The sequence below is a fragment of the Cricetulus griseus genome, chromosome 2 (genome assembly GCF_003668045.3).
Source record: "Cricetulus griseus strain 17A/GY chromosome 2, alternate assembly CriGri-PICRH-1.0, whole genome shotgun sequence".
NCBI classification, from domain to species: Eukaryota; Metazoa; Chordata; class Mammalia; order Rodentia; family Cricetidae; genus Cricetulus; species Cricetulus griseus.
The window spans coordinates 241,455,800-241,474,189 of NC_048595.1; the positions used below are offsets into that span (position 1 = coordinate 241,455,800).

Consider the following 18,390-nt stretch of genomic DNA (forward strand, 5'->3'; position numbering starts at 1 on the left):
ATTGGATCTGGTCTCTGGGTGGTTTGGGGAATTCAGAGTCTGGGCACAACAGTTGCCTTTGTGAATAACATTGACTCTATGGAAGATTACCCATCAGCAAACATTCCCAGCATTCCTATGAGCGAACAAATGGGGAAAATTAGAAAAAAATGGGGGATGGTGACTATAGGCTTTCTTTAGCTGCCTCTCTCTGTTTCTCTGTCTCTCTGCTTCTCTGATTCTCTCTCTCCACCTCCCTATCCCCCTCCCTCCCCACCATCTCCCAAGTATCTTTTGTTTATCCTAATTTCTTCCTGGTTCTTAGCTGATTTTTTTCTCTGTTGGACAAAAGAAATGGTCAGTCCAGTAGCCAAGTAAAGTTTTGGTAATTAGGTCTTCTCTACACCTGTAGGTTTCTGATAGCAAGAGAGAGGCCCTCAGTTAAAGAGCATGAAGTTGCTGGCATAGATCTGGACTAGTCAGCCTTGGGACAGGAGGCAGCAGTTCCCAGCTTAGTCTTGTTTTGCCATGTGGAAGCTGCCTTCACATTCATTAGAACACATTCTAAATGTAATAGTAAAAAATAAGATAGTCTAACTGTCAGAAAGTGCAGTCTGTTTTCAGGCTGAGCACTGGCAATTCTTGGGGGCTACATAGTTAATGAAATACTATTATTTGCCTAAAATGCATTCTGATAGAAAAACACTTTGTTTCTGGGCTAGAAGACCTCATTTCAGGCTTATTTACCAGTGGCCAGATAGAACCGCTTGACAATGTCGTCCTAGATGTAGGATGGTTCTGGAATGTGAGTGAAAGTAGGTGGGGGAGGGAAGGTAAAACTGAGCCCAAACCTATGGCTTAACAAACTTCTGCCAAGGAGCGAAGGACACCTGCTGAAGTAATCACAGAGGCCTGGGAGGTATGTTTGGAGCTGAACCTTATATTTGCATTTAATCCAAGTGCTGGTAGCCAAAGCAAAGCTGGACCCCAGGCACTAATAGAACATTCAGTGCAGATGAGGCTAAATATTGGGTTAGATTTTAGAAAATTCCCTTCTGAAGGTGATGCAAAAATGTGCATGTTTCTAACTGCAGCACAAGCCTGGATTCACTCCGCACTCCACACCCCTCCTCCTCCTGGAGCACTTTCTAAATGATATTTCGATTAAATATGACTTCTGAGTTTGTCATAGGTTGTGCTTGATGCTGGATGATGAAGAAGCTTCGGTGTAAATTTTTTAAAGAATAAAACCCCACAGCAATCTCGGCTTTGTTGAAAGTCACATGCTGTTCTGTTTGACCATTGAAGCATCTCTACTCGAGGTTTATTATCGCTGCTGAACAAGTACACAGACTAAGGCTGAATGAAAAGGATTCTGAAGCTCCCAGTCTACAGTTTATGACTGGGTTAGAAAGCTTGCAGATAGGGCCCTGGCCAGGAGCTGTTATCTTTATTGTGCAGAATGACTGAGTGCAACTTCTGGATCACTGGGCTGAGATTAGGTCTTTGCACAGAAGCAAATGGTACTGTGGGTGTGGAGAAAAGCTTAGCTGTCAGATGTGAAGCAACAGTCAGACAGGTGGGGGAAGGAAGGCTTGTCAACTGATGCAGATAATGGAGAAAGATAAGCCTTAGATCATAAATCAGTGTGCTGCTACCACCTATGGCTTTGAAAGGGCACCCTTGTTTCCTACCTACCGCCACCTCATTAATACCAGTCAGCAGTCATTACAGGTGGTACAGGAGAGAAGATAATTTACATATTAAGTAGTTAATCGTGGATTCCACCTCATTTCAATTCTCAAAGGCACATCTTTCTAAAACGTTTCAAGGGCACAGTTCAGGTTCATGTCGATACATTAAAGTTTCCTTCTGTCTAAAAAAGGATGCTTGTTAAAAGTTATGACAGAGGTACAATTGCACAGGCTGTTTCAACCATGTGAACCCATGGCCCATTGTCTGAAATGGAGATGGGAATGTTTCCAACATAAATGATGATTCCCACTGACACAATTTACATAAAGGATCCTATTTGAGTGTTCTCAGTAGAGATAGGGATATTAACTTTTGTGATGCAAGACCATAAAAATCAATTAATTTTATTATAACTGTAAATAAACTTACATTAATAGAACTGCCTTGTTTTGAAAAACTGTGTCGCTTCTTGAATGGTTGTGTAGCAGTCCAAGCTGCTCTCAGTTGTCATGAAGAGCTGTGAGCTGCTAGCAGAGCAGACAAGGCCAAGTCCAGAGAGAGTCCACTGATAGGTAGAAACATGGCTTTGGTGCAGTTTGCTGTGGGGAAGATAGATCATCTGTAAATAGATGCTCCCCAGAAAAAAAAAGGCAAGTTCCAAGAAGAAACATCCTGGCACACAGGACAGAATGCTTGGGAAGAGTAGCTACTGGGTCTCTGTGGGAGGAATCAGTTCAGGGGTCCTCCCTTGCCTTCAAAAACAGGTTTATCTTGCCATCTGCAAAACAATGTGGACTTTGCAAGGAGTAGACCAAATATCTAAGAAAAATATTCCATGAGAGTGACATTCAGGAGCCCCAATTAAAACCTTAGTGGAGGACTGTCAAATACATTTATTTTTTCTCATTACTAAAGTAACATAATGCTTGAAAGTAATACTTTATCCAGGGTCTGGAAAATACTAGCCTTTTGGTGGTTGCTTTCCGTTATAATCTTTCCATTTGTCTTAGAGTTCTCTGGCCCTCTTGTTTATGTCTGGGGACATTAAGAACACTGTTTTGAATGGACACTGTGGAGGATGAGTTCAATGAGAAAGACTGAGGGAATTTTCAGAAACCTGGTGCATTTTTCCACATATGCAACCTGGTTTTTGGTCAATATTAACAAGAGACTAAGGAATGATGAATCCTGGGTAAATATCACCAGTAAGCCATATAAGGAAGAATTCGCTGAACACTTTCAGTTATTATCTTCAATCTTATGATTCTGAAATGAAGATAAAAGGTGTACATAAATATATACTAAACGAGTATTTGGCCACTAGCCCAGCATCAGGATTCTGTTTCTGCCACCATTTGCAAAAGATAGGCTGCCTGGGTTTCTTTTTATCTCCCTTTTCTAGTGTTAGCATATACCTGCCTGTGGTGCTTTGCAGGAGGTGCTCCTTCAATCTGCAACAGTTGTTAACTGATTGAGGAGATTAGGAGGTGTAGCCTTGCTGGAGGAAGAGTGTCCCTGGAATAGGCTTTGAGGTTTCAGAAGACTGTCATTCCCAGGGTGCTATCTGCCTTGTACTTATAGTCCCAGATGTGAGCTGTCAGCTGTTCCTGTCACCATGCCATCATGGATTCCAGCACTCTGAGAAATGTAAGCCCAGTTAAAGGCTTTGTTTTGTAAATTGTCTTGATTATACTGTTTTATCACAGTAGAAAGGAACCAAGACACTGAACTTACTGTTTCTGCTCTGTTCATTCAGTCATTCACGCTGTTATTTACCATGCTCGAGAACAGACCACAAGATATACAGCAAAACCCGCTTTAAGAGTTTTATTAGAAAGGAGTAGGGAGGGGCAGTGTGCCCAGGCCTGCTCCAAGAAACATGGCGAGAGAGAAAGTGAGTAAGGCATGTCTGCCTTTAAAGGTCACTGAGCACATGTGTGGGGGGGCTTACATAACACCACACACAGGCAGGGATTATGTAGCCATAATGCGAATTCATATAAGGCTCTGGGATAACTAGGCATTTTGATGGGTAGCCTTGGGACCCTGGAAATGTCAACACAAGCCACTGAGTCAAAACTCAGTCATGCACTTTGTTGTATGCCAAAACCAAGTAAGAATCATTATTTACTACTGGTGAAATTTAGAGTGGTAAAGAAATAGGATCTTAGCCAGCCATTATATTATGGTGCCAGTTCCTTGGGAAGCTGGGGAAGGAAGGAGAAAGGGAGAGAGGGAGAAAAGGAAAGAGGAAATGAAGGGAGGCATAAAAGGAAGGAAGAAAGGAAGGAAGAAAAAGAAAGAAAGGGAGGGAGAAAGGGAAGCAGGAAAATGATGGGTTTAATCTGGTTTTAAAAGACAGAAGAGTTTCTTAATCTGAGAAATTTCCATATTTTAGTTCGTGGTATATTGCTAGGATACAATGAGAATTCTCAGGTTGGTAGTTATTGAATCTTAAGTATTTGAAGGAGGAAGTTGGACTCTGAAATCCATGTGCCATTCCCTATTCAGGCATGCTTTGTGAAAAAAGAAGCTACATCACAGTAATAAAAGGTACTTTGGTTTCTCTGGAAGTCAAAGGGAATAGCAGTCTCATTTAAGTCTGTTGTTTCTATTTTTATTTAAATTAGAAACAAGCTTGTTTTACATGTCAATCCCAGTTCCCTCTCCCTCCCCTCCTCCCCTGCCCCCCACTAACTCCCTACCATATCCCCTTTCTGCTCCCCAGGGAGGCTGAGACCTTCCATGGGGGATCTTCAAAGTCTGTCTCATCATTTGGAGCAGGGCCTAGGCCCTCCCGTGTGTGTCTAGGCTGACAGAGTATCCCTCTATGTTGAATGGGCTCCCAAAGGCCATTGGTATGCTAGGGATAAATACTGATGTACTACCAGAGGCCTTGTAGACCAGGCTAGTGAAATCCACAGAAACAGATGACCTGAACAAGGAGGAGCTCATGGACCCCAGACTGATATCTGGGAAACCAGCACAGGACAGATCCAGACCCCCTGAATGTGGATGTCAGTGAAGAGGCCTTGGCATCTGAGTCTGTTTAAACCAGACTTCTGTGTTGTTCCTGGGGAATTCTATCAGGAACACTCCAGTGAAACAAAGGCACCCATTTAGATCACTTGAGCCAAGTTATACTATGTAATCTACATAATTAACTTTAAAATAACCCCAATAAAATAAATACTTGACTATAAAATCAGCATTCTTTTTCTAAGGGGCCATGGCCTTCCTAGCTACTTGGGTGCCTCAAAAAAAAAAAAGGAAACTGTTGGGGAACAATTTATTTATATTCTCATCTCAGTAAGAGAACTATGGAAGGAATATATGCTTAAGCTTCTCAGCCCCATTCTCATAAATCTCTCTCCTAAGGAATACTTTATGAATAACTCAGGGAAGCTTGCTGAGGTCATTCATGTAAGTGATAGGTCACACTGAGTTTCAAAACCAGGTCTTCATGGGAAAAACTTGTTACCTTTGCATATCAGATTACCCTGGGAAAGGTAGCAGCCTTCCTGAATCTCATATCCTCCCAAACTTTAAAAGCTTATTTCTTTATCCACACTACATAATCTTTTATTTAACACCTGTCAGCCAAATGTTATGATAAGTTTTGTAGCCATTGTTTAACAGTAATTGTAGGTAATTATCTTTAAAGCTGTGATTATTCAATAATTCAATATCAATTTTTTATATTTTTATTTATGAAATCTTCTGGCACAATGAATTATGCATTAGCTAATATGAAAGACAGCTGTGTCATCACTTGGATTTAACATAGGCAAACATTGTGTCCCATCAGCTTTTTCTTATTCATTGAAGATCAGAATACTGTCTCACTAAACTTCACCCCTTTGCATTTTTCTGGGAGGTAGCCACTATGTCTGATTTACATTCTATTATTGCAAATGCATCTCTAAAACTTTGCTTTGTTCTGTTCCTCATGACAGACTTCATAGAGGCCTCCCTTCCTTCTAACACTTTCCTCCAAGCACTTGATGATGATCACATTTTTGTGAGAGAAAAAACGAATGTCCCTTACCCTGTTCTACAACACCCTGGTCTCTGTATTATGACCATTCAAAGGTGGATATTGTCAACTTTCATGGACCTGTATAGATCTGCCTTAGTGAGCAGGGATTCGAAGACCTTAAAAAATGAGGTGAACTACAGTCTAATGCTGTAGACAACTTTCAGTTTCAATGTACTTTTATTCATGAATAAAACAAAGAAAGTAGTGAACCAAGGAAGGCTGTTTGAGTTCAGAAACTCATGATCAGAAAAACATGTAACTAAGTGTTGGTAAGCATGTAATGAATATCAACAGAGCAGCCCTTTCCCAGAACTTTCTCAGGATAAAGCCATTTAAACATAATTGCCTGACACATACTATGAAAGCAAGGCAGAAGGTCATATCCATTCAGGGTCCACTGAGGACAGCACTCAGCATATCCTTTCACCAGTTGGGTTCTATAGCTATGTTCCTGCATTCAACAAAAATAAACATATCTTACAGCTTGAATGTAAATGTTTGTCACAAGAGACAGGAAATCACATCCAAGAACAATCCAGGGAATAACATGTCACTGTAGTGTGTGTGTTATTATGCCATTGTCTGAGACATAAAATTTGCCCAAACAGGACAAGATTCTAACTACAAATAATTGAGATTTGGATTATAGAATGGAAGAAAAAGGTCTCTCTCTCTCTCCTCTCTCTCTCTCTCTCTCTCTCTCTCTCTCTCTCTCTCTCTTTCTCTCTCTCTCTCTCTGTGTGTGTGTGTGTGTGTGTGTGTGCATAGAGAGGTTTGATAATTTAAATGAACACACAGCATTAAGTTATTTGTTCTATACACAATTGGTTTTGTTCACAAGTTCTACATGAGTCAATGAAGCAGGGATAATGGGGAGGAACCACATTGTCTGCAGGATTTCAACCAATTTCCAACCATAAATTGCTCCATCACTATTAACTCTGTGGGTTTTTGTCTAGCTGCCTGTCCTTTAACTATTTCCCTACAACTCATGGGTGTAAAAATATAATGTTCATGTGGCATCATGGCAGAAGATGAGAGTGGGTCCTCAGAGAACTTCGTCATTCTCTGGATCTAAATGTGTCATAATTGCAAATGTTTAGAGAAGATTATCATGAGTCTTCCTTATTATAATGGAAATGACTTCTGCAAAATTCAGTGTAACAGAGCAAATCTTACACCTTAGTGTGAAAATGAGAGTATCAGAGTTAATGCTGCAAAATATTTTCCTTACCACATATAGATTTGGAACCATAGCTAAATACGTGGTTATCTCAGCAATAGACAGTAGAGGAATGCCCAGGTGAAAGCAAAAGGTTGAGGGGAAAGAAAGGAAGACAAGTAAGAGATTGTGACAGGAAGTTGGAATGTTTCTAGAAGTCAATAGTCTACATGGAGTTCACAGGTCAAGTAAGATGACAAATCACTCCCCTGGATGTGAAAACAAGGGGTCATTGGGAACTTATCAAGAACGCTTGTGATAAAGGGATGGGTCACAAAGCATGTAAGGACTAAGGAATCAAAGAGAAGTAAAATTTGAATTAAGGAAAGTTTCTTTCAAGGAAGCTGGTTAAGAGAAGAAGGGTCTGTCTGTATATATTAAGTTGTAGTATAGGAATGAGCAACTCCAAGATTCTCAAGGTACCTTTCTCTCGTGGTCAGCAGAGAACTGCTCTGCTCATTGCAGGCCTCAGGCACCTAGGAGCACCATGGCTCCAACACCTTGGTCCTTAAAGCTTACGGTCATCAGCAAAACTTATCACTCTGCTTGCTAGGTGTTGCCCAAACAAATCATACAGGAAAAAATAACTTCAAAGGGAAGAGAAGTCATATATGGTGAATCGATATTGAACATCACAGTTTGGCATTAGAGTTCCTGACTACTCTGGGTGGGAGTGGCTTGCACAGATGAAAGATAATGATGAAAAAGACAGACTAGAGAAGTATTAAGTTTAAGGACTGAAAGGGGGAAGAAAGGGATGTAGCGTTCAAGATGATGGCAGAGCTCAATTTTATGAAGACCTTCTTATTCTTTGAGATGAGCAGGAAGTGAGGCTGGTCAAATATGAAAGTATTGTAGTTCACATCTCATCACCTCTGTTTACTGTTTGTTGTGTTTTTCCTAATGTGAACTAGGAGGAAAATAGACAGCTAAATATGACAAAGTGAAATTAAGGCTATTGAGAAATTTAATACAATGTTAGAATTGTGATCACAGCAAATGAAAGAAAATATGGTCAAGGATTAAACTGAGAAATTTCTCCTTAGTAGTATTTTGATGGGATAGCTTAAAGTTGTGCCACTGATACTTACATAATGTCATGTGAGAGGAGAAAGGAGGCGATGGCAACTGAAGTGGTTGGGTTCTTTACCCATAAGCCTTCTCATGCAAGCTATGACATGGGTTGAAAGGATGGAGCTGTTGACAGTAGGGACAGAAAGCCGAGGGAATAAACCAGGGAAGCAGCTGAGCAGCTAGAAGGGAGAAAATGTATCAACTGCTTTATTGTACCTAATGAAAATTATGACTTCATGGAGCCCCTGATAAAGCAAGTCTCTTAAAGATATAATGACATCTGTTTATGAGTTCAATTAAATCAGGTACTATTTGCATGCTCTCTCTTGTAAACCTCCCAGAAGAGACTCCTACCAGAACTACTCTGTCCCTGCAAGTTGCTCCCATAGGGTAGCTCATAAATCTACCCCACTGATAAACACAAGCATATGTCATAGGAGCCTAATATATTTTATCCAGCAGTAAAGGAAGGATTCTAGTAAACTTGGTTTGCTACTCTAAGACATAAATCATTTTTAAGAGTGATCATTAGAAAGGCATGAACACAATAGAAAGCAGGGTAATCATTTAAGAAAAATCTTTATTAGGACCAAGAATTGTCTTTAGAATTCACTTTATTGAAATAAATTTTGGATTGAGTGAAACTACATGTAGGAATATTTACACCCCTAGTTTAAAATCCCAGGTAGAACTAGCTATTGAAAGGCTATCAAATCTACTATACAGGCATCCAGCTGTTTCTTATTTACATACCGAAGAATAGGAGGATATTTCCATAGAGAAGGTTGAGAAGATGAAATGGTTCTATGCCATTTTCCCCACCATTTTGCCCCTTGGGTCGTAGTGTAGTTCCTTTGTTGCATCAGTTCAAAATGCAACTTGTATGGTGATTCTTCTTCTTACCTTCAAACCCTCCTAATAGGAGAGAAAGGTATACCTGTTAGAAAAGCAAAGCAGAGAAAGTGTTAGAGACACAGGCCAAATACATCTGGTCAGGAAAACCTCAACCAAAAAAAATCATGTAACTTATGCTTTAGTTATTTCTAGTGGAGATTGGACCAAGTCCAGAAGAAGATGGCTTTAATCAATTGTTTTTAGGAAGAGAGTCTATAGCACACTGATTTGAAAATCTTCAAACAGTAAGTCTTGTAGAGATATAGCACACTTGCCAAAATTGCATTACTGCTTCAAACCATCACAAATTACACTGCACTTTGAGTTTTATTACCAAGTAAGACAGCACACAAATTCATTTCCATGTCTGTTGCCAATTTAAATGAATGGCTGGCTCCTGCCAGCTCAGGAAGGCACCAGAGGAAATGCTGCACAGATCATTGGTGCATGCAATAAATGATAGCAGGGCTCTTGGTCATTTAATCTCAGGGCAAAATTTATATTTTAAGTAGGCTTTAAAAGTCTAATGTGAATTATGCTGTAGGAAGGATATAATTCAAAAGGCAACCATGTTAAATGCCTACTATGTAGTCAAACCTTTCTACATGCTGTGGATGAAAAGATTTAAAAGATGGGAGCCCTGTTCTCACAGAGCTTCTACACCCAGAGGTCAAGCAAGCAAACATACAGCAATAGAATTCAGACACCCTTTGGGCCTGAGTTAAGTGACCCGCAATTGACAGCAGAAACCTTAAGCCCTGGTACCTCAGAATGAAGTATTTGGAGATGGATTCTCTAAAGATAAGTTAAAATAAGGTCATTTGGGTCATCCCTAATCCAAAATGCCTGGTGTAGTGTTAAGAAGAGGAAATGAAAACACACACACACACACACACACACACACACGTGCACACGTGCACACACACACACACACACACACAGACACACACACACGTGCACACACACACACACACACACACACACACACACACACACACACACACACACACACACCACAAGAAGATAGGTATCAAGGAGAAAGTTAGAGAATGCAACTCTGCCAGAGTTTGAACTTAACCTTAGAATTCCAGCTTCCAACATTTTGAGAGGGAAAACATCTGTCCTTTAAAATGGCTTATACAACAGACTTCTTACTTCTGTAGTATTTTTTATGGCATTCTGGCAATAACTCAATTCTAGTGCAAGTCTAGAATCTATAACTCTTCTGGCCAGAGTCTCTGTCTTACAGACATGGCTTCCTGCAAACCTAAGGGCTTTTGCATCTTCTCCCAGAAAAAGGTGTGCACACAAACTTCTCCCTTCAGATTACTTACCTCACAGCTAACATCTCACACAAATGCCTCTTCTGATTACTGGAAGCCAATCAGCACACAAGTGAAATGACAAAGAAAATAAATTATGAGAAATATGAATTTGAATCATAAACATTAAACTTGACACACAGAAGAATTCATAATTTCTTTGCATGCATTTGAATTGCAGTCACACCCAGAGCTCAACATATCTAGGGCTCCATTACTGTTATCTACCTCCAGGATGAGTAAAGAAAATCCTAACAGCTACCAGATAGCACACATAAACTAGAATTTGTCTGCTTCCTCCATGATGCACACTTTACCCACAAGTTGTGAGTGTTTCATTTTGGAGCTATTATGACAGACTCATCTTGACTTCCAGATCATCAATTCTACACAACAATCACTCCTATAGACACACATTTGAAAAGTCCTGTAATGGTAAAGTGGTGTTTTCACAATTTGACATAAGTCCTATCCGTTCATGGCTCAATATGCATTCTACATTTGCTTCAAATCAATGCAATCAAAACTTAATACAAGACCCTCTCATCTGAAACTCAATCCCAACTGATGATTCCATATTGCTGCTACTGTCTTTTCTCTCACCTAGAATGTCTTTTTCATTCAACTCAAATCCATGTCTATCAACCCCTTCCAAACTGAATTGCAGATCCCCTATTTCAAAGCCTTTTTCATTTAAACCCTCTTGATTTTCTTCTGACTGGGTGACTGGACCCCTTCAGAGCTTAGGAACTCTGTCAGGTCTTTGCTTTGCAGGTGTGAGACTTTTATTGTCATTTTCTACATGAGTGTTTTCTCCCCAGCAAGGGGATAAGCTCCTAGTGAGACAAGGCCACATCCATGCCCTATATATTCCATCCCAAAATCTACCAGTGCTAGCCCTGGTAGTAAATGCCCAAAGGATGGTGAGATGGGTCAGGCAATGGGGAAGGAGATGGCTAGTTTACATATTGGACTTTGTAGATTCATACACAGGCTTGAATTTTAAATGTTATTGGATAAATTTTTACCTAATTTGATTGATGCTTTAGCACTTCTTTAAGCAACATAAATGCATATATAAACCCGCATGCTACATGAACAGATATGAGGATTGGTGGAACAATGAAACAAAGTCAGAAATCTTTCAAAATAAGATTCTTACTTGGAGTAGAGGCAGAAAGTTCAAAATGTAACTGCTGATAATCATTTTTAAACTTTAATCTTGCCAATGGCAGAGGTATGCCAGGAGAAGCTAACAGTATCTTCAATGTCATCTTTAGAGAGGCTGAGGACTGATGGAACCACATAAGCAGCAGGCAGCAGCTAAATTATTTAAACAGAAGAACAACGTTCAGGGATCTTAGCTCCCAATCTCTGTTATGATCTCTGGCAGGAACTTTCCACACACGTACATCTTGACAAATTGTCATAGCCCAAGTCACTAAGAGAATAAGATGCACAATGTTTCATTCCACACATACACAAGAATAATATGTTCACTTTGTGAGGCTAGAAGTTCAAAAGCCTAGCTCGTTTTTGAATTACCTGATATATTCTCACAATAGGTGATTTATAACATTTCCCCAAAAAGATAACTATTAAAACAACTTTTTTGTGAACAACATCAAATTCATACTCTGTGATTACTTGATCTTATAATTGTCATTTAAAGGGCTATAATAATGATTCCCATTTATGTTTTTGCAAGATTTGTCTTTTAGTGGCACATGCCGAAATGCAGTGGGTAAAATAATATCTATGATTTACCTCAAGGTCATCTATATATTCTATGTAATTTAATCATTTGAATACTCTGTAAACTAGATGCTCTTTTGTTCATTTTATAAACAAAAACAGGCTTGGAAACTTTAAGTCCTTCCCTAGGATTACACAGATAGTGTTTGGCAAAGTCAAGTTCCAAACTGAGAATTACTTGTTTCCAAATGTCATGTTCATAACCACAGTTGTAACACACTATCTAAAGAAACTTAACTCTTAAAAAATGTTCTTTTGATGCAGATGATTTATTATTCAGAAGACCCATGATATGATCTGAAGCTGTCACCTTTATATTTAAAAAATGAAAATAATATAATCTGGTGCATTTAAAAAGCCAAAATATCACCAATGATATCCATCACTGGTGGCTGACAAAACACCGCAAGGTGGAAAATGGTGAGTAAGGCATATGCAACTATTCCTATCATCTTATTCTGAAACATTACTGACTTAAATTCATTATCCCACTAATTGTCATAGTCATTCAGCTGGAGAACATATGATATATATATATCTATATATATATAGTATATATATATAGATATATATATATAGAGAGAGAGAGAGAGAATGACAAAAAGTCATGCAAATTAGACAAACATTTATTTGATGACTTATGAAATTCAATCTTGTTTATGAAACTACAAGTCCAATTTACGCTTAAACTTCCTTCAGCCAGTGCCTTCTCTCTGTGCAGCCACAGGTAGGAGATTTATGTTAACAGACAACCAGATAGGGTAGTCAGCGGGCCACTCAAGACAAGACAAAAATCATCACTTGAGAGAAGCAGAGATGGACTCTAGAATTCAAAGGCTGACGACTTACTATGAAGTCAGCATTCCTCCAACGGGGATGTCTACCAGGAAGGGCTTCCATGTTTCCTTTGTCCACCTTGTATTCTACTAGAAATTCAGCACTGAAATAGGACATCTCCATCAGGCTTCCTGGGAATGCAGCTGAGAACACTTCAGACAGCAAGGCCTAGCAACCATTTAGCAATGAGCAAAGGGTCTGTGGAGCAGAAGATGGGGCCCGGAGTAAGGATCAGGCTTTCCTGCATGGAAATTCCCCTCTAAATGTTAAAATAGCAAGAATACAGAAACATGGTTACTGTGTTCTAACACCTTGCTCTTACTTAGTGTATGGAAGGAACTTAACAGAGACATAGTAAATGGATGAAAATAAATGTCCCTTTCCGATGAAAACTGGCAATAGCGAGTCAGGAACAAAAGTAAAGGTGTCGGGGGAATAAGAAGGAAAGGAAAAATCAAAGAGTGACTCACAGAGAATGTCTGCCCATGTTGTCAAGGAAGGAAGACAATGTGGTGGTGTGAATACAGGCAAACTGGGAGGGAGAAATGCGAGGAGCTGGGAGAATAGAGTAGACAAGGAGGAATTCAAGATGTGTGTCATCAGGAGAAGGACATTTATAACCAAAAGCCCTGTTTCTGCAAATAAAAACTCAACAACAGTGTCAAATGAGAGCTAAGATGGATTAAAATGCAGCTTATTACAGAGAAGTGGTTTAGAAAAATTTTAACAGACTTACTTAGGTTACCATGTCAAAGATACCTGAAGATTATATGTGGCAGCCTGCACCTTCAGTTACTACACTCTCAGTCAAAAGAAGAACTAATCCCACTCCATGTAATTAAAATGCAGAATTTTATTTTAATCTTGGATGCTAAACATGTTGGTCAGCGGTTAAGAGCACTGACTGCTCTTCCAGAGTACCTAGACTCAATTCCCAGCAGCCACATGGTGACCCACAGGCCTGTCGCTCTAGTCCCAGAAGAATGCCCTCTTCTGACCTTCACAGCACCATGCATGCATGTGGTACGCAGACACACATGCAGACCCAACACTCATCCACATAAAATAAAAATAATCTTTACACTTTTAAAAATAAAACTCTCATCTGATGAGCAGAGGCATTGACTTGACATGCTCCTGGGTTCCCGCCATATCTGTTCTGAGGTATTACGGACTTGTATAGACGATGGTGGACTAATATTTCATGTCATCTTGAGGCAAATTCATATAGCTCTATTCAAAACCATCAAGGTTAAGAATCAGAATGTATAATAAAAATGTTCAGATGAAGAATGGCCTACTAGCAAGAGCACTGAGATTATGTATGCTGTATGTGGGGCAAATACCCTGAGAATTTGAATTGGAAAAATAATAATTAATACTCTCCCCAAATCATTTTGCAGCCCAATTATCAGATCTTTTTAGTTGAGTTTAGATTAATGTTTATATCCTTTGCTAAACATCATTTAAATGATCCAGGTTAGGGACTAGCGAGATGGCTCAGTGGTTAAGAGCACACATTATTATTGGAGTGAACTCCAGTTCAGTTCCCAGAACCCACAATTAGAAGCTCAAAACCACCTGTATCTCTAAATTCTGAAGGACCTGTGTTCTCTTGCCTCCATTCTCATGTACACATACTAATGCAGACATGCACACATACACATAATTATAGATAAAGTGGATCTTGGGTAGAAATAGTCTCTATAACAAACGGTATTTAGACCCCCATCATGTGTATATGTGTGCAAGCATGTATCCATTTGCAAACATTGTAGACTTATCTTTGCATAGACTCATGATAACTTACAAAAAAAAAGGAAATTGAAGTCCTGGAAGTGAGAAAAGTGAAAGTGAATGCAGGAGAATGCTGTGGAAACACTGGTGTTTTGCATCTCTGTCTGTCTGTCTGTCTGTCTGTCTCTCTCTCTCTCTCTCTCTTTCTCTCTCTTTCATTTGTATCACTTCATTCTCATTATTTAAATTGATAGATTATTGTTTGCATTTTGAATACATGGAAACTAAAGTTCAGGGATATTAAACAATTTCCCAGGTCACCCAGCAATCAACACACATAGCAGATCTGTGCCTTTGTTCTACAGGAGTTCTACTCTTCCACTTTGCCTTCCAGTATGATTTTAGTTATTCTGACCCATTCCATACATATACACTAACCCACTCAGATCCTAGGCATTCAAAGCAGTAACTGTCATTGAGCCCACACTTAAGTAACACATTGTCCATGAATATCAAGTGGCTCATGGTGTTAAAGGACTAAGGACAGCACAGAAAAGACAGGTTGAGAGAGCTGAGTGAGCTCTCTGGAGGAGCACTCAGGCAGAGCAACAATGGAGCTGCAACTCCATGTCTGCCATCTATCCAATCAGTTCACTGTGTAGACTATAGGGAAAGGGATAGGCTCCTAGAAGAAACAAGCTGTTCTGGGAGATGAACATGCCTGAGACAGTTGAGGAAAGAAATCCAGGACACAATGACCATGTCCTGAGCACAAGGTTTCTGCCTTTATCTGCAATGCTAGGGTCTGACATGCCCATGACGTACTGGTTTTCTTGACCACATCAATGTGGGGATGCTGCACTTCTGGAATCTTCTACACACCTGTGTGAATTATGCCAGTGATTCCATCTGAGGGAACCAGCAAGGGGAACTCACAGGGACAGTGTTTTTGTGTCCAGGGCAAATGGCATCATCAAATAGTATTTCAGCCCAGCAATGCAGGAGCACTGGGCTGTTCAACACTCAACACCTGGATATTAGGGAAATAACACAAAACTCAAGCTTAAATAAAATGTAATCTTAAGAATTCAAAACTCTTAAGTATGTCAGACTACAAAATTTAATTCAATGAAAATTATCTTTTTTATTTTTTCATCTTTATATTTTACTTTTTTGTGTTATAACTGTAAAATTACCAATTACCCTTTTCTCCATCTGAAAACATAAATCCATATGTCAGCTCTTAATTTATTTTCCATACATGAGTACACTGTCAGTGTATTATTTCATCTCTCCTCTGCCTCCATTCTTCTCCTGTCTGCTCACCACATCTCAAATTCATAACCTCTTACTCTGTAATTATTGTGTTACTTACATATCATATATGTATCCTGTACCATATATATCAGCTATATATAATGTGCTGAGTCTTGCAAGTCCCTTGGAGAGTTGCCCACTTGTTTATGTGTTTAGGTCTGGCTACTTTGGATTGGGCAGCCAATCTGGGAGCTTGTCCCTGGGAAAAACTGATTCTTCCCTCCATCAGTAGCCATTGAGTGTCTATCATTCTTCATCTGGGGTGGGACCGTCTGAATTTGCTCACATAATAGAACTCAAAGAGTTTGATTTTACCAGTTGTGTTACTTTCTGGAAAGCATATTTTTTCTAACTGTTTTCAAATATATTAAATATGAAAAATTGCCTTCAATATTATATATTAAAATCTCTCAATCTTGTTTATCAATTTCATAAATAAAACTTTATCACCTTTAATTTGTAGTGCTTTTTTATGAGTTCTACATGTTTTTCATTGGTTTGTTGATCATTGAATTCCCTCTGGTGAAATTTCATTTCCTGTTCTTTACCACTCTAATTCTAGAATATTAATATTTTCTTATCAGTTTTTATTACCTATTTGCACTTAAATTACATAAAGCCTTTCTTATCTCATTTCAGAATATCTTATGGGGTGTTCTTTTCATTTTGCTGTACAAACTTTTCTATAGGTCATAGGAAAGTAGGTGACAAGGAAAAACAAATAAAAGAAAAAGTTGCTATTTTCCAGCTAAGATGAACTAATTCATTTCAAGTAACTTTGCTCTTTATTTTTCAGTTGTGTGTGGGGAGGGGCCACATGCACAGGAGTGCACGTGTCTGTGGAAGCTGAAGGAATCAGAGTACCCTTGGGCTGGAGTTACAGTGTGGGTGCTGGGGACTAAACTCAGCCTCTACAAGGGCACTGTGTCATGTTCATCACTGAGTCATCTCTCCATCCCTAGGTTTTTTGTTCGTTGTTTGTTTTTGGTCTTTAGGAACAACCTCTCCCTTTTTATATAAAGGTATAGCATACACAGAAAATTGAAAAATAACACTAAGTGGCCCTCTAAACTTGCATGTCATTTAATCACTCCACAATCAAAGCATAATGTTATTTCTGAAGTTTCGCTTAGGCTTCCTCCAACTCCAAGCCGTGGCAGACATGTAAGCCACTAATATTACCTCAGTCTCTCAATGCCTTATTTTTGCCATTGCAAGACACACTGAAATTCTTCAGTAGACCCACGTATCATTTACCACTTCAATTCAACCAACTTTCTATCAAAAATTTTTTTGTTAAAAGTAGACTAAATATGTACAGATTTTTCAACACTTATGAGGGCTATTTACACTATATTGCATTAAGTATTATTAAATAATCTAGAGTTAATTTAGACAGGATAAAAGATACATGAATATTATATACAAATTCCACCCTATGTTTTACAAAAGAGCAGTATTCTTGAATCTTGGCATCTGGGTCCCACTCCCCACAGATATGGGGAAACACTGGCACTGAACTGAACCATATCCAGCTCTCCTCTTTTGTCATTTTTGAACAAGATCTCACTAAATATGTTGCACTAGCCTTTAGAAAGTGTTGAATGACATGCTATGTCTTGATGGATATTATACATCAGAATCTTTTGTGATTGAAAGTAGATTTTTTTTAGGAGTACACTTATTATGGTTTCTCCTTCCCTTGCTAGCTGCTTGCTTCCTTCTTACCAACCATTCAAGTACACATTCTTTCTCTCGCTCATTAGCATACAAGCAGGCATCTAAATAAAAATAGTAATAGTAATAATAATTAGGTAAAATAAAAGTAAACCAGAATAAGACAATCAAACAGAAAAAAAGGAGCTTAAAAATGCTCATGAAACACTATAGACACAAGACACAGACATACACACAGACATCCAATAAAAACACAAAACTAGAAACCATAATATATACACAAAGGACCTGTAAGGTTAAAAAGAAAAAAGAAAAAAATCCCTGACAAAGCAATATGAGACAAAGAACTTCCAAACATGTCATTAAGTTCATTCTGTCTTGGTCATTTACTGGTGACCCTGGGGACATGACCTTAAGAGTGGTTTATATACCCAGGAAGACTCCCTTGAAGAAAATTATTTTTTCATTTACTAGTAGTTATCACTGGGGACAGCTTCTGGGTTAGGAATGGGAGCTTGTGTCTACTTCTCCTCTTATGCTTGGATCCATCAGGTCCAGAGCCATTCAGGTCCCATGCATGCTGCCACAGCCTCTGTGAGTTCATATATGCAAGCATCCTGCCGTGCTTCCTTGGTATGACCTTCTTCCTCCTCAGTGAGATGCAGGCAGAAACAGATTCAGAGCACAGATGGATCCTGCCTACAAATGTCAGTAAGCCTTTAACTGCCGTGTGGGGGACAGATAGATAGATTGTTAGTCACTGACACAGACACACCAGTCAAGCATTTCTCCAAGAAACATCAGTCTACTGGCTTGTACCAAACCTAAGCTAGGAAGATGTC

The 18,390-nt window shown here is 39.1% G+C and overlaps 1 long non-coding RNA gene across 11 annotated transcripts in view; it reads right to left on the reverse strand.

The window, feature by feature from the left end:
* Positions 1-18,390, reverse strand: part of LOC103162901 — a 323,538-nt gene that overhangs the window by 124,099 nt on the left and 181,049 nt on the right. For 8 of the 11 annotated variants that reach the window (XR_003482822.2, XR_004768414.1, XR_004768413.1 and 5 more), the window contains 5 exons: positions 12,830-13,015; positions 11,388-11,548; positions 10,238-10,276; positions 8,763-8,946; positions 2,104-2,273 (listed from right to left, as the gene is read on the reverse strand). This is a non-coding gene — a long non-coding RNA (uncharacterized LOC103162901). Of the gene's footprint in view, positions 1-2,103; positions 2,274-8,026; positions 8,189-8,762; positions 8,947-10,237; positions 10,277-11,387; positions 11,667-12,829; positions 13,016-15,436; positions 15,666-18,390 lie in introns of those variants that run through there. The other 3 variants (XR_004768415.1, XR_003482828.2, XR_003482824.2) reach the window with 3 other exon arrangements.